Source organism: Nestor notabilis, unplaced genomic scaffold, assembly GCF_000696875.1.
Source record: "Nestor notabilis isolate BGI_N333 unplaced genomic scaffold, ASM69687v1 scaffold2387, whole genome shotgun sequence".
Classification (NCBI taxonomy): Eukaryota; Metazoa; Chordata; class Aves; order Psittaciformes; family Psittacidae; genus Nestor; species Nestor notabilis.
In genome coordinates this window covers 180,370-203,767 of record NW_009937726.1, presented here as the reverse complement: position 1 = coordinate 203,767, position 23,398 = coordinate 180,370, and the positions used below count along the sequence as shown (strand labels likewise).

Here is a 23,398-nt window from a genome sequence, read left to right as displayed (position 1 = left end):
TTTGTTTCTTGATTTGTTCCTATTTTTTCCCATTGAAAAAGGAACTTTGTCATTAAAGGCTGTAACTTGCTATTGTGTGTGATTTTGTCGCAGTTTCTGTTTTAAGACCTAGAGGGGAACAACAGGTTGTAAGTTTGACTTTTCTGTTACAAGTCATCTGCAGATAAAGCACAAAATGAGGTGTGAAATGAACTTAGAGTTGTATCTGACATCATGACTTAGGTTTTCATGAAGTCTCAGATGTGCTGTGAAAATTGGAGTAAATTCTAGTTCAAAGGATGATAATAATAAATGGATTCTGGCATGAGGTAGTAGCTGATGGAATAGAACCCCTCTGCTGCAGAATCAGATAAACTCTGTGGCACCACAGGTACATCTGCAAGGTTGGAACTTGCCATGTTGGTATTGCTATGGGATTTGAGTGTAAATACAGGCAAGTTACAACAATTGAATGTAATACAAGGAAGGAAGGGGAAGGTAGTACAAAGGTGTGGCAATGATAAGTTTATGTGATTCAAAGTTTTACATGACTTGGATTGTCCTCAGTGTCTCCAGAGTATGTAGCCTTAAAATGATACAAAACTAAGTGTATTTGATGTGATTGTAACTTATTTTCACCAGTATATTGTTGCTGAGAGTAGACTACTTGTCTATAGTGTTGCTATATTAGACTGCATGAATCTTACCCGTTTTACCTCTTGTGTCTTGGGTGAAAGCAACTACAGGTCACTAGTTCTGGAGTAATAATAATAGTAACTAACCACCCCACCCCCCCCCAACCAATAATAAGGATCAGTTTCTTGTTTTTTTGCAGTAAATTTTCATCCTGGTGAGCTTTAGACCTACTGGCTACTTGGTGATAAATGTGTGTACCAGTTCAGAGATAAAGCATATTGTGTTTGTCAGATGTGCTTTAGCTGTTCTTTACGTCCCCACCTCTGCCCCACACACTTTTGCTCCTGGGTAATGATGTGTTCATTTTCTTGGTTGGTATTCTGTTCTGACCACCTACAGACTTCATACTTCATGAATAGCAGATTGTTTATTTGGTAATGCACCCTGTAAAATCACAGATCTGCAACACTGTGTATCTTGAGGCGTGTTTCATGCAGGTAGCTGTGTGATCATGTATAATTAAAGAGATGGCTCAGAAGTGCTGCACCAAACCATTCCATTGCCATCCATTTTTTATGAGGCACCTGTTTTGAATGAGGGCATGGGTAATATTTCTACTTATCCAGCAAAGCTTTAATAACGTGCTTTTCTCTTTGTGAAAGAGAGTTTATTTAATATTTCAAATGCAGTATATGGGACTTAAGTGTCTTTTTATTTGAGGGGAGTTGCAGGTGCTAGCTGCTTTCTGTTGGAAATTGATACAGCTTGTTTATATCTAATGTCTTGGTTACAAGCATTTAAATGTCTGAATAGCTGAACCTGCTTGAATGTAGCATGGGACAGAGTATAGCAAGTGGAGGGTAGCAGCACTTTGACGCTGTTTTGCTTTTGTCCAAAATTTTATGAAGCATCAGGGCTAGAGCCTTCAGTATGGTAACTTGTAAGTGGAATTAAATCTGAAAGTTGTCTGCAAGAGCACTGTTTTGCAAGTGTCAACAGCAGCAGTATCACACAGATAGAAAACAGTCTGAGCATAGTGTGTGTCACAGCACTACACTGCAGCCACCTGTGCTGGAGAGAGATGTCTGCCCTGGTACAATGGCACTGTCACTGAGTGATCCCTGTGTGCAGTGCTCCCTCAAATTAAACCTGTCTGGGAGGAAAAGATTGTACAGAGGGATGTGATGAGACAGAAAGTTGAGTTTGGAGGTGGAGAAAGGAGGACAACACGTAGCCCCTTTAAGGGAATGAAGCTCATGGTAGTTGAAAGCAGAAACAGGCTCCTGCTAAGTGTCAGGACCCTACAGAAATTTGGGAAGTCCTCTCCTATTCTGTTCCCTTCCACTGAAGGGTTTGGAATTCTTTTGTAATGGGTATAAATCATATGGTGATAGATTTACTTGCTGTGTATTAAAAGCACATTGAAACGTTTATAGTGACTTATCAGATAATAGTTCAAAGAGGTGTAAATTGTTGAAGTGTTATAAATTTCACTGCTGATAGGGCTGCCTTGCTCTCTTCTTTTAGAGTTCAAACATCAATATTGACAAAGTATTGAACATCAAATTCAGCCAGAATTGAAGCATTTATGTACATTGATTCACTGAAATCCAGCAAAGGACATTGTGTTCAAGGCTTCATGCAGCAGCAAGGCAAAAGAAACAAGGTTATTTTGCTTTGTAGTATATAAGCAGACCACAGGACTGAAATGTTTGGTAGCTGAAATTAGTTTCCTGAGTTTACGTGCTCCTGGAAATACAGGGGACTTTGCATGGGTGCATACAAACAGAAAGTAAGTTACTGAAGCATTAGTAACTTACTGTCCCCTGAGCCACCATAGTGGGTTTGGTTTGATACAACCTGGTCATGAAATCAGCTGCGTGGGCTGAAGTCTTGTTTGTAGGAGTTGGATTGGCACTGTCATCACTAACTTATAGTTCAGTGACCAGAGCTTTGGTTTTGTGTTTGTCTTCGTGTGTTTAGGAGCACAAATCCCAGAATTCTGACACTACTAATCCAACTGGGAGACTAGGGTCTATCAGAAACATTTCCAGCTTGGCAGATCCTATCTTTGGAGATGTATGAGCTTTGGGAAATAATGGCTGTGGATTCACACCGATATGAAGTTGCTCACAGTGTTTTGGATTTCTCTTTTCCTGCCTAGGACTTACATTTTAAAAGTGAATTTTTCATTAGGGTAATAAATATTTAGTGGCAATTTAAATACATGTCTTTATCTTTTATGCATTCAAGTCTAAATGAGAATTATTGCTTTTTCTGAAAAACAGTCACTCAAATACTATTTTATGACATCTAGTACTTCCCTTAAACAACTACAAAGTGCAAACTGAGCCTTTTCCTTCAGAAACATTCTTAGTTCTGCCTGTGAGCTGTGTGGGTTGCCTTATCTTAGAACATTCAAGATAGATGCTTTTGGAAACACCAGTCTGCCTTTCATAAAAGAATTGCAAACAGTCATAGGGAAAACAACTCAGTAGTTATAAACAGGAGGTAGTAGGAACTGTTGTTTATGTAGTAGCTTTCCAAAACTGTGTAGATAATTAAATGCTGTCATGGGAGATTAAGTAAACCCAGTCATTTGCAGCACAGCTACAGCTCAGTTAAGCAGTCAGATCAGCTGGATGGCCGTGACTTTCATAGGGGAGTCTCTTGCACATACTCCTATAGTTCTTTTTCCTGCCAGCCTCAGCTGCTGTGTCCTGGCTTTTATTCTGATTAGATCTGAAATGGGAAGAAAGATGGAAGTTCTTTCTTCTGTCCCAGGTGAAATAACCCAAGTGCTATGGGAGAAAATCTCAACTGAGTGGGAGAAAAATAGGGAGTGGTTTTACAAGTTTGACTAAGTTAGGAGTGTTTTAGTTTGTTTTCTCAAGGGCAAATGGTATTTAATGACATGACTGCCTGAAGAGGCTTGGCAAGTGTTCCAGCTGCTGTACCCTTCCCCGTAAAAACAGGTTTTTGTAAATTCTACAAAATGTTGAGGAGGGGAGATTGTATCTTCCTGTTGGCAGGTTTTTTGACAGGGAAGATGTAGATTTGCAAGTTGCAGTGATCTAATTTGCATTTGGTGGCCAAATACCATCTGGAGAACCATAGGGAATTTATACTTGACTCCTGGGGATTCTTCTCCTCTCCCACCCCCTGCCTTGCACCCCAAGCATTCCAGATATGTTATCAGAAGGTTATACCTGTTCCTGAGTTGCCTCCTTTGCTTTTGCAAAGAATACTCATGTCTGACATTTTAAACAACCTTTTTGTCTGACAGTTTTTTCTATAAACTTGTAATCTGCTTATTGAGTTTATGGCAATGTTCAGCTTTATTACATCTATGGTACAGAACAGCTGTATCATCAGGAATAATACAGGGATTATGATGTGTACCACAACTGGGAATATAGTTTTGGTGACTGTAAACATGACCCTGGAGGTGGACTCTGGAAGGCTGGAGGAATGTCAGACAGTGTCTTTAAAATGAGTAAGATTCTAGGCATACAAGGATGCAGTTGGTGCTGAGGCGCTGGCACAGGGTGCTCAGAGGAGCTGTGGCTGCCCCATCCCTGGCAGTGTTCAAGGCCAGGTTGGACACAGGGGCTTGGAGCAACCTGCTCTAGTGGAAGGTGTCCCTGCCTGTGGCAGGAGGGTGGGACTGGGGGGGCTTTAAGGCCCCTTCAACCCAAACCAGGCTGGGATTCTCTGATGCTATAAATTAACAGCTTGTTCACCTGAAATCACTGATTCTGGTTGGTATTTGGGATTGCCATCACATGTGTTCCTCTGAAGCTATAAGGACAAGACAAATGAGTATGAGGGACTTCGGACATCCATGAGGAAGCCCAGACACCCGTCTGTGCCCTCCAGCCGTTGGTGCTGGCCTAAGCAATGCATGGCAAGAAGTGAAACCCCTGTGTTGTGACAGGCGCTTCATCATATGATTTGAAATACAAGCTGAACAGTACAAAGCTCCTTGAGAGAAAATAAATAGCATTTTGCTGCTCTTGGGACAGTCATCCTTGAAGTGCTGGTAAAGTTGCAGTTCAGTCTTAACTCACTTTCACTTAAAATTCACTTTAAAGCCATTTTCCCCTCCAACAGACCAGATTGACAGTTCTTTTAGTGCAGCTGTGTTTTGTTGCAGGCTGTGAAGGGCAGGTGATATCTGTCAGGTTACTGTTTATCTGTGGACTGAATTCTTTTGAGCCAAACCCTTTGGTTTTAATGCATTGTCTGGCATATTGCACTTATTAAGTGCCGGAGGTGCTTCTCCCCCTTAACACACACCCCAAATACTAATAATCTTGGTACTATATTGCGTGTAGAACATCAGGACTTTGAGGGAAACTCTTCTGAAGAATAGATGATTTTGAATTGCTTAGGTAACTTAATTAGGGAACTCTGCCCTGAAATATTATTGTTCATTATATTCACAGCTTGGGAAGTTTAAAAATGCCTTAAATATTGATCTGTGACAGGAAAACCACAGAGCTGCAGTTCATTCCTCTTCCTGAACTCATGGCATATGGGGCTGATGTGGTTGTAATCCCGCATATGCTGATAAACATTAAGAGGAAAAGAACTTTCCTGTAAGAAGGACTTGTTGTATGTTCCATGTTAGACCATGGAGTGCTGGCCCAGACTGAATTTCTCTGTTGTTTCTGTACCTGAAAATAGCTGATGGGTAGATTTTTGCTTACAACAAAGCAGAGCATGTCAGCTGTGTTCTCCAGGATGTTTTCTGAGAGGAGTAACATCCCACATCGCCATTTAGGTGTTTTCATTACAGCCAGGTAGGGTTCTTGATGCTCACTTGGTAACCTCCATGTTTCAAAGGTTATTTTATCAGTCAAGTCTTCTAAATTAAGTAAATGTTTACCCTATAAATGTTAAGTAGATGATGTTTTCCAGTATTGATTAGGGAGTTAGAGAAAAATGATGGAAAACTTGAACTTTGAAAGAAACATAGAATTTCTGCCTTGTTCTGCTAATGCAAAAGAGGATAAAGGAGTAAGAAGTCCTTTACTTACAGCTTCAATTTGAAGCAGTCTATTTAAGGTTCTTTCAAGGTGCTGTGTTTGATTTACTGCAGTTGTAAGGAGTTGGGAACTCATTCAGGAGATATAAAATATGTTCTTCGCTGCTGTGTAGTGAGACATGTTAATTAACGAAGGAGAAGATGTTCCTGTCTGCCAAACCATATCTGAAACGTGTGAAGCAATGTGTAAAATCAAGAGTAAGCCCCCCTTCCTGTGCAATGGGTATACAAACTAATAGTGTTGCTTTTAATGACAGTGCTCTTACATCTTTCATTCTATTGTAAGATCATGAAAGTGGGGAAGAAGGGAGTGTTTTGCTGCTGCAATTGCATTATGGCTGGCTTTGATACTTCCTTCAAATTACCAAAGGGTTATCTCCTTGTTTCCTGCTTTGATAGGCTTAGCTGAAGCGTGTGCAGGCATGGACTGTGTTACAACAACGTGGTTTATGTATTCTAGAGAACTACATAAGCCCTGTAACTATTGTCATGCTCAGTGTTGTTGAGAGTGAGGGCAGCTGATACAGGGAAAAGCAGTTTACAAAGGAGGAGTAAAAGGAGTCTCCCAGGAGCTGGAAGCCTTTCAGTTCGAACAGAAGCTACGAATATCAAGTAGCTGAGTACCACTTATTAATAATTTGAAGGGAAATCTGAAAATGGTTAATTGCTGGTTCTTGAGTTACGAGTGGAATTAGCAAGTTGGGTCCTATGACAGAAGACTTTACTGGAATATTAAGTTGCTGAAAAGTCTGTTTCTGGCTTGATTACTTTCAATAAGAGAAGTCATTTGCATTTTCTTAATTGCCTTGCAGAGATTATTTCCAAAGGCAGGAAAACGAAGTTAAGTTTTTTCCGTTCTTTGGGCAAGAAGATGGGATTTAAAAGGGAATTCATACTTCCTCAGCTTGCAGAATTGGTCTGTGACCCTTATATTTGACACTCTTAATTGGTGGCCAGTGATTGCCAGGTGAAGTTTAGCTTCGACCAAATAAACTTCTTCTTTTCAGGAGGCATCTTAAATGAGGTTATTATGCCATCATTTGGGATTAAGGAATTGCTTCATGGGAAAATGCCAGCTCCTTTTATACACATGAAGTTGACAAGAGCCTTACTGTGTCTGGGCAAGATTTCCTCATTTTATTTTGTTTTCTTTTTAAAATAAATATTCTTCCCACCATCCCAGCTTCTTCCCTGTTTTTACTTGACAAGTGGTTTGTGGCTCTAGACAACAGGGCTGGGAGTTGGTTTGGGTTTTGTTAAATAAAATCAAATCAGAGACTCCATTTAGATGTCAGATTGCACTTTCCTTTTCCTGAAGTCGTCTTTTCTTCAGTGTTTTCTCTCTCAACATGAACAGTGAATATCTGTGTTCAGAGCAGGATCAGATGAATACCTATGGCATTTTGAGTTCTTTATCAAATCTAGTCAGTGATGTACCATTCTATCATACTGCATTTTCCCCCTTTTTATAGTCTGCAATATTTAAGTCTAAAAGGTAACAAAAAAAAGTGACATCTACTTGGATACAAAACTAAATGAAATCCAGTTAGATAGCCTCATGCTTATTATTTGCTGCTGTTTCTATCTACCAAGAATTTACATTTTTAAATCTTTTCGTACTTGTGAATTTGGAGGTTTTACTATTAATTGCAACAGATAACCAATGGCAACAAATTGCCTTCTGCAAATACCCTGAAGGAAAGACCCTGATGGACGGTGAAGCCAAGAAATTCTCTACTGAACACCATTATTTTTCCTTTTCATCTTCCTGCTTTCAAAATATAAGCTCAGTTCAACTGAAATAGTTGAAATGCTGAGTAATGAATCTTTAAGTGTTATTGGCCACCCAATAGTTACTGTTTTTCTGTTGTGGTTTTTGTGGCAAACACAAGTGACGTTCATTGTGTAACATTAGTAGCTGCTTTCTGTGAGGACTGTTACTGGTTCTGTTGCAGAACCATTGCAGTAAGCCTGGCTTAAGCCTGAACTTGCTAGCAGAACACATAGGTTTAAGGTGCTGCACAAGTGGCAGTGCACAGAAAGGGCTGGAAATCCAAACCAGGATTCTAATAGCTCAGAATCCTTTCCAAATAAAAGCTAGAGTGAGGTATTACTAATGAACTGGGGAGAACTGTTGTATAAAATGTGCTTGGAATTAACTGGAGTGTTGAGCCCAAACTGAAGTCCAACTTCAGAATGTAAATAAAATTGATGTATTACCACAGGCAACTTGGTGAACCACGTAATGAGGGTTTTTTCCATGAAAAATGAGACATTCTGCTGCAGCTGTAGCAACGCAGCATGTAAAGGATTTATATTTCAGTTATATGAGAATGAAACAATCATTAAAAGACTGTGTTTTCAAAAGTGCTGCTTTGGGGGGGTGGTGTGTGTGGAAATGAAAAAATCCAATCAGTAGCATTTATTTTTCAGCAGTGTGTGGGGCAATAGCATCCATAATAGTTGATGTGTTTTGCTTCAGGGAATGTTTTTTTTTCTCCCAGTGCAATGAACTCAGTTAACCGTGTGAAGTAAATCTGAGTTAGCTTGAAGTGAAATCTGCATTAATAGGAATCTGCACTAACAGAGTTCATTCCTGGTGTTTGTATTTTCACGTAATCCTGAGAATGCAGGCTGAGCTCGGCTGGGGCATTTTGTCTTCAAAAGCAGATGAAAAGCCACCCTCAAATAATAATGATAATAAATAAAATTCACGTCCAGTTGCACTTTGGTAATGCCATTTCTAGTGAATGAACTTCTAGTGACAAGCAGATGCTGCTGAATTGCAAATAGAAAACACAGAAACATGACTCTTGTGAAGTTAAGCCATAGTGTCTCTTTAAAGGTATGTTTTCCATTACATAAAAGTTACTTTATTTTTATGTTGCTCTTAAAGGTTATAAATCTTGATACAAAATTCTTACACCTCAGCTCTAAGACTGTTTTCATTTTAGGTGGACTTAATTATACATGTGCACTTAGTTATCCAAGGATTTGCCAGTAATCTGCATTACAAAACCAGTGGATACCTAGAATGCGTGTATGTGTGGCAATGGTAAGATTTGAGCTATGGTTCCGTGTGTCAGGGATCAGCCATGAAAGCTGAGCAGCAGTGTGGTACACTGAGAAGGAAGGGTTTGAAACATGAAGTCTGTTTCCTAATGCTCATTTGAAACTCCAGCGGATGCTGAAGTTGGAATATGTCATCTCCAAACCAGCATACTGTAAATATGGGAACAAGAAAATACTTTTGCATGGAATGAAGAGGAGGAGCAAGTGCCAAAGAATTGAGCTGTAGTATATAAAATTCAGCCTCGTTCTCAAAATTCAGCCTCGTTCTCAAAATTCAGCCTCGTTCTCAAAATTCAGCCTCGTTCTCAAAATTCAGCCTCGTTCTCAAAATTCAGCCTCGTTCTCAAAATTCAGCCTCGTTCTCAAAATTCAGCCTCGTTCTCAAGCTATTCTTGCCTTTGCTGTTGCTTAAGTATTAGTTTGTTGTTTAGAACACCCAAACAAGTGTGTGGTGCAGTCACTCTGGAATGACAGCTAAAACTGGAACTCCCAGGGAGATGGGGTTAAACTGAATTTGTTTCAATACTTAACATTTAAGTAATTTGAATGAAAAGTGCATGTTAGAGGAAAGGTACCTGACTGAAATGCTTCTGCATTCCTCTGGATCCAAACCAGACTGTGAATTTTGGCACTTTCAGCTGAGCTGTGTAAGGCTTAACTTGTATTAAAGTCACCTGTGATCTGTTTGATACTGGAGAATAGACCGCTGTGTTCCCTTTGGTTGTACAAATGCACCCCATTTGTTTCTGTATTCCCTTAGAGTGAGCAGGGCCAGCTCAAGGGGGAATGGCTTGAACCTGCCAGAGGGGAGATTGAGATGAGCTCTGAGGCAGAAGCTCTTCCCTGGGAGGGTGCTGAGGCGCTGGCACAGGGTGCCCAGAGAAGCTGTGGCTGCCCCATCCCTGGCAGTGTTCAAGGCCAGGTTGGACACAGGGGCTTGGAGCAACGTGCTCTAGTGGAAGTTGTCCCTGCCCATGGCAGGGATTGGAGCTGGAGGAGCTTTATGGTCCCTTCCAACTCAAATGAGGCTGGGAGTCTATGAAAGCTAGCACTTGAAATTTCTGGAGAAATCTTAAGGGTTCCTGTATTAAGGAGTACATATTGGGAAAGTTGGTCTCAGAAGGAAGAAGAAAAGGTGATGGGTATCGTGGTTTCTAAGCAGGACTCCAGGAAATAAATCTCCTTTTTCCAAGAAACCATTTCTTTTCCATGGTTCAACTTGTCCCATGATGTTCTGGTTGCTCTGTCTTTTCTGAAAGATAAGTAACACCTTTCTTTTTTTTTACAGCCAAAGGAAACTTCACGTCAGAGGTGATGGAAGTATCATTGGACAGTGTTGGGTTTTTTTCTTTACTTGAATGGCTTTAAGAATTTCATTTGAATTCTTTCAAGTTCTCTAAAGAGATTGAAAGTATGGATGTTATTATTGTGTCTCCAGGGGGAACAAGAGGGCTCTACAGTCTGATGTGTTCATGGATCTGGAGGTTGGGGGGTGGAAGGAACTGGTTGGGGCATCTCTGGGACACTTCTGAGGTCAGTAAAACTTATTCTATGCAATGTTTTGCAACACATGTCAACAGAATTCACTGGAATCTGTTCTCAAGGGCAAATGAGGGGGAAGCGTGTGGAGTTTGTCTCCCCTCTTGTTTTTTTTTTTGTCTCTCCTGTATGAAAAGGATCCTGCTTCTCATAATATCATGGTACTAAGCAGTGTGGTTCTAAAGCAAGTATGGCTTCTCTGTCCAGCTTATGTTCTCTGCTCTGATTAAGCAATGGTTATGATGTTGGGCTATGTTGGGTTGGGCTAGAATGATGAAAGCCTTACCTGAAAATCCTACTCTTTCCAGTGTGATTCCTGAATGTGCCCTGGAGTTCTGCCGCACTGAAAGGCTGCTTATCAAGAGGAATATGTTTGTGACAGAAGTTCTACACGTTTGCTTTAATGTGCAATTGGCTTTATTGAAAGATAACATCTTACTGTTACTTTGGACTTGTGTTGTATTCTGAATAACTTGAAAATAACTGAAGGATTCTGCTGCCATCCTTAGCAGCACTAGTTGGGAGTCCAGTGCTGGTGTCCTTTATAAGCAAACATTTTCATTGCTGCAACGTATTTGCAGTTATAAAAAGGTTTGTCTCGTTGTTGCAAAAAAAGGATGCGGTTTTTCAGAACCTGGTGGTTCTTTCCTTGTCTGTGTGAGTAATAAGTGGAAAGAATATAGATGCTGCAGCTTTTTAATGGCTCATGTGGACACTTACCTCCTTTTCGTGTGTCCTGGGTTCAGCTACAGCAGTCATTTTTTCTCCTTCTTAGTAGCTGGTGCAGTGCTGTGGTTTTGACTTTCAGTCTGGGAACAACGCTGATAACACCGATGTTTTTAGTTGTTGCTCAGTAACGTTTACTCTGACCAAGGACTTTCTCAGTCTCATGCTTTGCCAGAGAGGAGGGGAAGCCAGGAGGAAGCAGAGGCAGGACACCTGACCCAAACTGGCCAAAGGGCTATTCCATACCACAGCATGTCATGCCCAGTATAGAAACTGGGGGGAGTTACCCGGAAGGCCCAGATCGCTGCTCGGGTCGGGCTGGGTATCGGTCGGCGGGTGGGGAGCGGTTGTGTCCTCTCCCCTTGTTATTCCTCTTATCATTATTATTGGTAGCAGTAGTGGTTTGTATTATACCTTAGTTACTGGAGAGCTGTTATCTCAACTCGTGGGAGTTACATTCCTTCGATTCTTCTCCCCATCCCGCCGGGAGCGGGGGGAGGAAGGAAAAGGGGGGGAGTGAGCGAGCGGCTGCGTGGTTCCAAGTTGCCGGCTGGGCTTGAACCACGACATCGTGGTAAAAATCACTTCAGAACAAATGGGAAATAGAAGTGGAAGAGCCTGGTACATTCTGCCTCCTGGGAAAAGGAAGTGCAGTTTGATTTGAAGCCTGACAAGCCATTTTAAACCTTTACACCATTCACCTTTGTGCTGTGTATCACATTGAACATTGCCATAAGCTTCATGTGGGGAAGCTTGGGGATATGTATACATACATATCTCTGTATGTATATTGGAGTATTATATATGCAGAAAGGATATATTTGGGATGAACTGTTATAACTCAGCAATGTGAAAAAGGATGAAGTGGGGTGCTGGGTTATTCAGTAGGACGCACTAAAAATGTGAAGCGTTATCCTGAAGTGCAAGCAGTGTGTTTGCTGCCTTTTATCTGCTGGTTCATTGGTGCTTCCAGCTTAGGTCAAGTCCTTCAGTCTTCTGTCTTAGACTCTGCACACACTCAGAGGTACAGTTTACAGGCAGGAGAGTTTTAGAGTCCAAATAGAGGAGCTCTCACTCATCTGTTCCCTTTCCCATTCTTTGGGAAATAATTTGTTCAGGACGTAATAAGCAGGTGAGTTATAGTTGAGAGTACTGAACAGCAATGTGTGACAGTGATCCCTCTAGAGAGACGTTGTACCTGGAGAAGCTATCCATTGCAACGTATAACTTCTGGACAGAAATGTCCCAGATGTATGTAGAGTTCTTGCTCAATGTCATCATCCACTTCTCCCTTTTTCCTAAACCAAGCAGACTGTAGTAAGCAGTAATATTTTTATTATTAATCTTCTGTAAAACACAGTTAAGGCATGGAAAGTGGGAAGGAAAACGTTTTGCCTGTGAGACTGTTCCTGGTTAGTTTCAAAAGAAACACACTATGATGCTTAAATTCCTAACACCTCCTTTGCTGGTACACGGGTTCCTGCCCATGGAAGTTTCTCAGTAAACCCAAAAGTAAGTGGTGAGCAAACACTGCACACAGACACTCTTCACTGTTTGCTTGCACGTCCTGTTCAACACAGCTGCCTAACCTCTGTGCCACAGAGTGATCCTCAGCCTTTAGTATGGCTGATGTGTGTTTTAGCAACTTGTCAAAGTGCTCAGATTCTTGTGCTTTAACAGCCTAACCAAGGGATCAGAATGCTTGTAGATACACTAAATATATACATGTATTTAAAACCCCCACTACTATCTTTGAGGAAGTAACTTTTGAGCTGAATGAGAATCTACATGAGTTCAGTTTTTAGTTCTCTCTGTGCTTTTACAATTACTTAACACTTTATTTATTTCCTCCCAATAGTAAATTACCAGCAAATGTGTATTTATCCTCTAGGGTAGATGTTTGTTTGCTTTTTCTTTCCCTCTTCAGTAACAGAGTACATGTTACATCTTGTCTGTTAACACAATGCATTGAGTAGGAGATAAAAACAAGTTCTTGGACTCCACACTGGCCAAAATACAAACTCTGTGGGAGGGCCATAGTAGCTGTATTAAGAGGAAAAAACCAAACCCACATGACCACGTGCTGTCTCTGTTGGCTTCCTGCTTATGCTCCCCTGTTGTCCCCAATATCAGAACTTTTTAGTGTTTGCATCTGAATTTGGTTGACATGTAATCACTACACTGAGAAAATAGAGACCTTGGATTACTCCTCTTTTGGAAAATCTATGGTAGCTATTCATTATTAAAGATACCATTTTATATAGCTGAATGGTATATACAAGAAACATGATGCTGATTTAGCTAAAATACCAGAGGGATGTGGAAGGAGCTGCACACTGATAAGGCTGCATGATTCATTACAATGTTAGTTCTGAGGCTTTCATTGCTCAAAGTGCTGAGCTCTGTAGTTTTGTGCTGTCATTTGTCTTTGTTTTAATGGGATTAAGTAATTATGTGTGCATTTTCTTTCCACTAACTAGCCTGATAAAAGCATGCAAAACTGAATAGCCCATAAATTGTCAGCTCTTCGGTTCTTGAAAAAGTGCTTTGATTGCACTGCAGTTTTTAAATCTTGGGGCATATATTTAGATGACCTACTGAGGTGAGTAAGACTATAGAAGTAGTTTATGTAACTAATGGGCTGAGGGTCTTCCCTTGGGAATGTGAATGCTTTCAGCCTACAGTACTGAAGCTGTAAGAGATGAATCCACAGTGTTGTAAAGCAGAAATAAGAGACATGTAACCTCGGGCAGTGTCAGAAGTGGCTCTTCAGCTGGTTTCCCAAACAGTGGGATTGCTCTTCATTGGAACTGATCATATTTGGTATTGACTTTGGCTGTATCAGTGGTAGCTTCAGATACAGATTTTGCTGCTTTGCAAATCCCTGCCCTGGTCCTGCCACTGTTAAGATGTTCACTAGTTTTTTGTTGGCTTGATACCTGTCTGATGTTTGAAGTATTAACTGCTGCTCATGTATCACATCATCTGAAAAGGGGAGTGTGTTTGTTCAATGAAATCATCAGGTGTTTGGTATGTGATAGCATCAACCCACTTAATTTTTTTCATAACTTTGTCCTTTCTGTATGGCATGTTTATACAATCAGTTGTATCTTTACTATTAATTCAAATTAAATTCTGTTTAGAGAGTTTATGTGATTACATTAGTGAAGTGGTTGTGTTTGCCACTGCTTGTTTAAGTGCTGGTCTGGGGAAGTAGAGGCTTTGCTGTGTTCAGAATGACAGCTAGTAACTATGCAATACTGCTCTGTTCATTTATTTGCAAGTGATCTGCATAGAAGAAGCTTTTGGTGCTATTATGTTGTCTTATAATTTCATACTTAGAACACACTTGTGTTAATTGGCTGCAGTGCTGTCCATATGGGGCAGAGCTGTAGCTTTTCATTCCTCTCCTGGCTTGAAGTTGTGTTGTCAGCAGATCCATTTCTGCTCTTCTGGAGTTTAGCTATTCCACTTGACTACCATCTTGGAGTTTTGTGGAGTTTTGACTCCTTAGTCCCAGGTAGCCATTGAAATTCACCTGTTAGGATGAAGAACGAAGGAGTGTGTCCTAAAAATGTTTTTCTTGGCAGTATGTCAGAAGACTTTCTATGAGTGTCCTGATCAGCATTGCACATATTAAATGGGTTTGGTTTAAGAACAGCAACGTGACAGAAATGAACAACTTTCCCAACCCCTGTCTTGAAATCTGTGAAGGAAAATAAACCAGTTCAGGCCACCTTGTTTGTCTGTCTTACAAACAGGCTTGTGCATATCCTGGTTTCCTAAGAGTGGATAGGTTCTACCTGAATGTTGAATCTCTCATATTTCTATTTTGGCCTCATCTGGCTACTTACAGTGGTAGTAAACTGTAAAGCGGAGCTGGGTGTAACCAGGAACATGAAGGTACATTAGCCAAGCCAAGGTGCCAGCTTTTGTATTTAGCATTTCCTCCCTGGCCACCGAACCTAAGTTTCCTCAGCACTTAAACTTGGGAAGTTGTGCAGGATATGTGTCCAGGATGTGAGGCGGAGGAGGAGGCAGTTCTCGTCCATGATCTCTTATGCTCTGTGATAAACAAGTAGGCAAGGCAAACGATAACGGAAGATTAAGGCTTGCTTGCTTATCGCTTCAGCTTGTCTTTCTGTGGTCTGGTAGCAGGGGCAAATTGGGAAGAGGAGAGGTGTTGTGGAGCTGTTTAAAAATAGCAGACACCCGGTTGCTGCTTACACCACTCCCAGATAAGTCTCTGCTAATCCTCGTGTGGTTGAGAATGTTGGATGATGACACTAAGACCTCTACAAAGTAATGCCTAAGGAAGATACCCTGCTGTGTGCGTGTGATGCCACATCTGGGATGAGATTATAAATAAAGAAAATACAACCCTGAAATCCCACAGACTGTAACTTGTTAAAAGCCTTTGAATGTCTGCAGCTTGAAGAGAGTGGAAAGAGTTATTTTGTATAAATATATTAAAAAAGAATAGAGGGCATTCACTACAAAGACTCAGGTTTTATTTGCCATGGTGGTTGTCAATATGTAGCAAGCCACTTTTAAGTATTGCCTTAGTAAGTGTCTGTGATGTGTTGAGCATTTTCAGTTGTAAATCCCCATTGTACGTCAGAAATACAGGATTTTGCAACCAAAACAAAACATAGAGCAACTTTGGATTCACAAGGCTTTATGCCATCTACCGTGACTTTGGTTACAACTTCTGCTCAGTGTTTAAAGGGAGTTACAGAAATGAATGTGCTGTGAAAATGTTTATGTATTGATAATTTATTTAATGGAAGCTTTGCAGACAGGTTGACTGCCCTGTGTGGTGGCCAAGGGAAAAAGCTGAGACACCACGGAAGGGCTAGGGCACAGGCATCTTAACCAGAATCCACATTACCAGATCTTTGTGGAAGTAGGTTATCAGAGGTGACATCTATGTTAGTAAGTAATTCAGTGATATAAAAGCAGTTCAGGAGTCAGAGCAGTTGGGTTGGAGGTCCTGTAGTCCACGCTGTATGAAGTGTGGGGGTTGGTTTGAGCTGGACCAGAAGCCCTCACCATGCACAGCTTTGAATTATTTTGAGCAATGAACCTGTGTTCAAAAGCAGTGTAGATGAGACATGGTTTAGTGGTGGCCTTGGCAGTCCTGGAGTAAAGGTTGGACTTGATCTTAAAGGTCTTTTCCAACCGAGCTGTTTCTGTGATTCAGTTCAGACCCTCTTGTCCCCTTTTGGAGTTGGGGGCTATCTCAGCCTGTGTGGAACAGCTCCTGGCTTTGTTGCTGCCAAAAGGAATCTGGTTTGCATATCTAGGGTTGGTGGAGTGATAAGATAATAGGTGACCAGAGGGCCCTCGTGTTTATGCTGAATACTGCAGTGGTTAAGTTGGGTTGTTAGTTCCGGGTGACCTCTCCCCTCAGGAGATAGCGTTTGTTGTGACGACACGTAGCTGTGTCACATACATTGGTTTGAGCCTGTAAGAGAGTTGCTGCCTCTTGGACTTTGTGTGCAAGTGAAGTCTGTTCATGGTGTGTACAATAACCCTGGTGAACCCAGGATGGGTTGGATTGATTGTATGTGTGTTATTGTGCTGGTCTGCTGCAGGGCTGGCTTGTGGTTGCTTATGTAGACTGCCAGATGTGTGGAAATAACATCCAAATGCTGGAAGCGCTCATGTTTCAAGCATACTTTCATGGTATAAGGAGGGAATGTGGGCACTGAAGGTGTGCAGATGGTTTGTGGAGGTGTTCTCTCCACCACCTCACACATGCTTCTCTAAACATAAGTGTTAAACTGTAAGAGCAACTACCCTGTTCTTCTAAAGCTACTGAATATTATTTCATCCATTTTTATTAAATATTAAATAAAAATTGGGCAATCATACTGAAGTAAAATGTAAAGGTTCTTACCTGGTCAATTGAATTAGAGTTGGGAAAAGACAAGAAGCTTTTACTACTACCTCTTAGATTTAGTTGTGTGAGTAATGTGGTAATGGTTTCATGTTGTTCTGGAGTCAAACGAAAACATCAGGTTATGTGACTGACACAGTTGAGATGATTTTGCTGTTACATTTACATTTGTTGTCCCTTGTATTTTTGTTGGGCAAAATAATTCCTTGCTACATATTTGTGAAGAACTTCAAACTACTGCCATGAGCTCTTTTCTTTTGAAAGAGTTAACAAATAGGGAAAAGCTTTGGGAGTGCTGAGTTTCTGGCAAGTACCCTCGGTACAGAGTGTACTGAACTGTAAATGTTGCAGAGTTAGCACAAACTGTCTGATAGAAAAAGCACGTTTTTGTTATAAACACTGGCAGCTTAACAGAGCTGTTGGTCTTATGGAACAGCTTTAACCAGTGACTGTTGCTTTTGAGTAATATTAAATATTTGTCCTGTGGTGAATGTTGTCTTGGGAAAAATCACTGTTGATAACACAGAACCCGGTCATTTATTATGCAGTAGAAGTGCATTTGAACTTCCTTGTCTAGATAGCAGTCTAGATAAACTGCTTCAGTTTAATTTATGTGTTGTTTTGGGAGGTTATGCTTCACTTGGAAAAGTTTTGGGTTTGGTTTAGGGTTTTCTTTTCCTTAAAAAAAGTATTTATACAGGTGTCTTGTGACTTCAAAATGTTCTTTATAAGCTTTGTCTTGTTTTCTTTCTGGTTTTGTACCGACACTTTGGTGTCTGTAACTGTTTCAAGTGACAGGCCTTGCAACAGTGATGGATAATATCAACTTCAGGAAGGATAAAGCAGTGGGAATGTGTAAACCTTTCCCAGCTTCAACTCTGTAGCCATATTCCCTAGAGTCCCAGCCTGGGAACGATGGGCTTGTAGATTAACTCTCTGTGGCTCTCCTTCCTATTAAATGCCATGAAGGTCTGGCATGCAGCGTGGCTCTAGACACTGCGTTTGTGAATGTGTGTGTGTGTATTTAAATAGCTAATGGGAGTCTGGAAAAATTGACTAAACCTCCTGAGCAAACACTGAAGTGAGCAGAGATGAAGTAAGAATTAGACCGCAATGGAGCGTGAAGAGTTATTTTGATCTGAGGGTGTCCAGAGCAGTGCTCACTAATGTTCTGTGTGACCTTTCAGTTTAAATCCTTTTTTCTCTTCTCCTTCTTTGGTTGTTTTGTTGTTTGTTTGTTTTGTGGTTTTGTTGTTGTTGCTTTTTGTTTGTTTGGGGTTTTCTTCTTCTTCTGTGAGTGTCAGTGTCCTGCTCCCTGTTCTGGGAATTCTGTTGCAGTGGGATGCTGTACAGCCAAATTTGTTTAGAGTGTGGAAAGAAGGAACTTGTTTCTTTCTGATGATCTGTCTGGACGTGAAGGGAAGAAAATATTGAAAGGAAACTTCTTTGAACTAAACAGATTTTGACTGGAAATTCAGGATTTCCACCACTAACTGCTCTAGTGGAAGGTGTCCCTGCCCATGGCAGAGGTTGGTGCTGAATGAGCTTTTAAGGTCCCAACCCGAAACACTCTGTGATTCTGAGATTTGCAAATGCAAGGCCAGAATGAAAGGAAGTTGGAAACTTGACAACCTTCCTGTAAAATATGTCCTTTTTCTCTTCCCATGCTAAGGTTTGGGAGCCTGTGAGTCTTGCTTGGTTTTCCGTGTGCACTTACCACACATAGACTTGTTGCTTATAGAACATCTGAACGTGCTTTGTCACTGGGTAAATGATTAGCAATGGGAGAATGTTAAACAAGAAATGCTTTGGAATGTTAATTGTAAATCTAATGACTTCCTTTGAAAATGAACCTGAAGCAAAACTCAAGTAACTGTGATTAAGAGGAAAGAAATGTGGGAGTATAAACTAGATGAAGCTTGTGATAGTTTAAAGGGGATCCGGCGATTTGGGCATGGAGGGAACTTTCCACTGGCAGTTTGGGGATATTTTGTAGCTTATAATGGAACTGCTGCATGGGATCAGATTTTGAAGCTGCTGCATTCCTCAGAAATAGTTTTGATTTCAAGGCTTGAGCTTTGGATAAGAATCTCCGTTAGGATAATTGAAGGAAATTCAGTTATGGATTACTGAGTCTTAGTAAAATATGTTGGCAGCAGTAGCTCTTGTATGTAAGTGGTTAGTTGCGTGAGTGTAGGTGGTTTAGAAATTGGTTACTTCTTCTGGTACCTTGTTAAAAACACTAAAACATAAGAAGGTCCCCAAACCAACAGCAAACACTATTCTTCCCCTGCCCCAGTCACACCTGGCTTTAAGTTCCCAGCTCGTATCTGTTTTCATTTAAGTCTGTTCAATTTCAAGGCCACCATCATTTAATTTCAATTCTAACTGTGATTCTACATGTGACTGTAAGAAATGTCTCCCAAAAGAGCTAAGGGAAACTATAAAGTTAATAATGAAGGTGAAAAATAAACATTTCAAGCAGTGTGTTCTGTGAAGAACCAAAATGTGGGTATTTTTACTCCAAATTCTTTTGTTTTGCTACTAATAATACTAATAGAGTCTCAAATGCTGTTTTCTAATATGGATGAGAAATTATACAAGTAAGGACGTTACAAAGTAGATGTGCTGTTCTGCCAGAACATTCGCAGTATTGTATTTGTAAGTGTCTGCAGAATTGGGAAGTGAGGATTAGTCTCCCTAGATAAGGTAGGATATAAAACTTTAGACTGTGGGGCAAATTGCTGGGTCATTCTTGGTGTGAGGATCTGGGCTTGTGTGTGTTAGTGCAAACATGAAGTGGTGATAACAGAGAGGACTAAAGGTTTTTCTGAATTGGATTTGAAATGACTCCCTCCAACCCCCTTTGAATATTTGATACCTCAAAAGAACATGGTAGGAGCTCTCTTCACTCATTCTGCCCTAGCAAACCACAAGAGATGCTTGAACCTACATGACATATTTAGTAGCTGCCTTGCCAAAAAAATCTTTCCCCTTTCAAACTGTAAATAGCTTTTCCTTTGGAAATAACAATCTTTTTATCTGCCTTGTGTTGTTCTCCACAGCTCGTCCCTCATCTGTGGAAGTTTATTTTTGTGAGGCTTTTCCAGATTTAGGAACTGCACTTGATGACTCACAGTATTTTTGGGTTTTTCCTTTGCTTTATGCCAGGTATGAGCAGCTGTGTGCTTGGTAAGCAGCTTACTCCCTGCCTGTGCTTAAGCACTGCATTCTTCTCACTGTGTTCTGGCTGAGACGGGGGGAAATGCTGAATTTTTCTCCTGTTTGCTTTTTGTGCTCAGCTCACAAAAGCCAGTTCTACTGGTTGTTGAAGCAGCCAGAATATTTAAACAGAGAATCTAACCAAAAAGAGGACTATGGAAGTGGTTGTATATAATCCTTTTTTCTCCCCCTCCGTGTTCACTTTCTCTGAACATCATAATACTGGATAGTACTGCAGGAGTGCAGAGGCAACAGAAAGCAGATGGTTACTATAGTTTCAGTGAGTGTAGGCACAGTTTTACTTGGCTGAAGGTATTTTCTAATTTCTCTTGTCTTGCCTGATGTTCCTGAAAGGCTTTTATAAACGCCTTGAAGCACCGACTGTTTTCATACAGCATTTGATCTTTTTTTACCTATAAAAGCAGAAGTACTATCTCTGATGTTTTTAAGTACATCCTTATGCTAACGGTTTTATTGCCACTGTGGTTTACTCGTAACTGCCTTCAGTCCTTTTGAATAGCAGAACTGGTTTCTTTAGGCTGTGTCAGTCACAGTCCTCTTAGGGAAACTACCTCCCCCATCGGGTAAGAGGCAGCTGTAACTACAGGCTGAACGTTATTCACTTGAACTTCAGAACAGAAAGCAGCAACCAGAGCTTGCCTGTGCTGAGGGGAGGTTGTGGTATGGGAAATCGGAACCATCAGAACTGTGGAGGAAGTGATTAGGTGACATTTCTGTGCACCTGCAGTATCTGCATGTCTGTGGTCATCCATTAGATGATGTTTCAATGTTATGCATAGAATCAACCAGGTTGGAAAAGATCTTTAAGCTCATCCAGTCCAACCTTTATCCCAGCACTGCCAAGACCACCACTAACCCCTGGTACTGAAGCCTCGTCTACCTGACGTGTGAACACTAGCAGTGCCGGTGATTCCAGCACTGCCCTGGGCAGCCTGTTCCAATGCCTGAGCACCCTCTGGGGAAGGAATTGTTCCTCAGCTCCAGTCTGCAAATGCGGTACAAGCCCCGTTTTGTGATTGAGGTTTGGTCAGTTTTCTGCCCTAAGTTGCCCTTTGTTGCTGTGCTGCTTCTGCACACCTGGGGCCTTTTCCAAAACCTCTTGTCAGGAGTTTGACACCAAGGGGCAAAGAGAAGGCATTTTACAAGGCCTCTGACATCTCTGCAGATGTGGGTAGTAGAAGTCTGTAGGGTGGTGGTGTGGGGGGTTGGGGTTTGTTTGCTTTCCCTTTTCCCAGACTCTTCTCATTGCTTGGTACCTATTCCTCTAACTAAATAATTTAGGAATAATGTTTTCTGGCCCCAAGCCCACAACATTCTGTAAGACAGAACGTAGAGTAACATTTTACATGCTGTAGTAGTTGGCAGCTTCTCGTGAAAGAGGACTTTTGTGCAGAAGCTGTACTCCAAATAAAAATATTTTTCAACTTTCTAAAAGCTTTCATTATAAATTCAGGTGTTTTAGTCAGAAATGGTGTTTACTGTGGCATCAGGGAAATGTTTCCTCTCTGGAATTGCTGAGATTCTTAGCTCATGGCTTAAATACTTACACTTGGGGAATCAGAAACCCTTTGGCTGATCTTTTTTAGTTACTTTGAAGAGTATGTGTATGTAGATACACAAATACGTACACTTTATATATACAAACCCCAGCATTTGAATGGAACACTAAGCATCTTCTCTCCTTCAAATTCAATTAGCAACTCAACAGTTTCATTAAGATACATGGGGCTGCTTGCATTTAAAGAGTATTTAATTGTGTTAAAGTGCACACGTGGTGGGGGTGTGCATGTGAATCCAGAACATACTTGGAGTTTGCTGATAGCAGCCTGTTCATACTGAATTATAACGAGTGATCTTAGTATTTCTGTGTGTTTTGAGAAATAGATTCTTCCTTGATGGGTGTTATTGTGACTGTAGTAGTGGTTTTGCTTTAGAGAATGGTCAGTTTTGTTGTCTTCCACACACCCTGTAGAATGCCTGCATAATTTAGTGTTAAGCCACCTTAATCTCTTTATTTTCTTATTCTATTGGAAAAGATGAAACAACAAGAATAGTCATAAACATGGGAAAGATTGCTGCTCCATAAGAGAAGGTAAGGTAGGAGCAGAGAATCACAGCAAGACAGGCAGAAGCAGTGGGCTCACCAACAAGGTCACAGTGTCCCAGTAGTGGATAAAGAAGAATAGATGAGGTAGTGACCAGCCAACAGTCCAGACCACCAGAGAAGTCCATAGTGATGGAGCAGGTCCCATGTCAAGCCAGGATCTGAATTGGAGTGGTACAACACCAGGCACAGGTAGGCACAGACCTGCCTGTAGCTTAAGCTTAGCCTCTCCCTTAGGCTCTGTCTGAGCTTACAAGCAGCAGAAGGGGGACAAGCCCCTGCTGAGGCTTCTTTTGTGGCTCTTGGTTTCATGCTCGGATGGCTGCACTGTCAGAGTTGGCGTGAGCCCAAGTATTTGAGCCCCTGGGAGCAGGGGGATTTGTTCAGGGATCTGACAGGTTTATGTAGGATCAAAGATCCATTTAATATCATTCAAGTGATAATGACCTAGCAAATATCTAGGGGAAGGATGCAAGAGGAAAGCAAGGCTAGAGTGAAGTGTCCTTCAGTTAATCTCCAAAGTTCCAGCAACCTCCAACTTAATGACAATTCACAGCCAGAGGCTGTTTCTTTGTATTTCAAGTCCTTGCTTGTTCTGCCCTCCCAAATTTCAGGCCTACTTCTTGAAACCCCGTTAACTGCTGACATTAACAGTACTCAGTTGTGAGGTGTTGCCCATCTGAACCAACTTCTCCTGGAGTTCACTGCCTGTAGGTTTGGCTGGAGTCCCTCTCACCAGGGTGGTCTGAGTCACAGGTAACTGTAGGAAAGAGAAGGTTCTGTCCCTCATTGCTTTGTGCTGGCAAAAAGAGTTCACAGTCATCTGTTGAACTAGACTGAGGAACTGGCTGGGATAAAATGGGAGAGGGCCTGGAAAACTGAGTGGGGACCAGTTTTTGGGAAGAGATGTTGTATTTTATCTTCTTTAATGTACAACTTGAAGGATGGAACTTTTAAGTTGTGCACTTGAAGTTTGCAAAGGTGAAACAGAGAGAAGGCAAAACTGAGGAAGCCCTGGAGAGGTGAACTGACTCCTTACAAGATGGAAACTACCACTTCTAACTGAAAATGAAATAAGCTAATGGGAAACCTTGCTTGTAAATCTTGGTTAAGACTGTTCTTTTTTTTCTTTCCTTGTTTGCTGTTT

The 23,398-nt window shown here is 41.1% G+C and overlaps 1 protein-coding gene across 1 annotated transcript in view; it reads left to right on the top strand.

Moving 5' to 3' along the window:
- Positions 1–23,398, top strand: part of MED13L (mediator complex subunit 13-like) — a 170,867-nt gene that overhangs the window by 8,122 nt on the left and 139,347 nt on the right. The window lies entirely within an intron of this gene.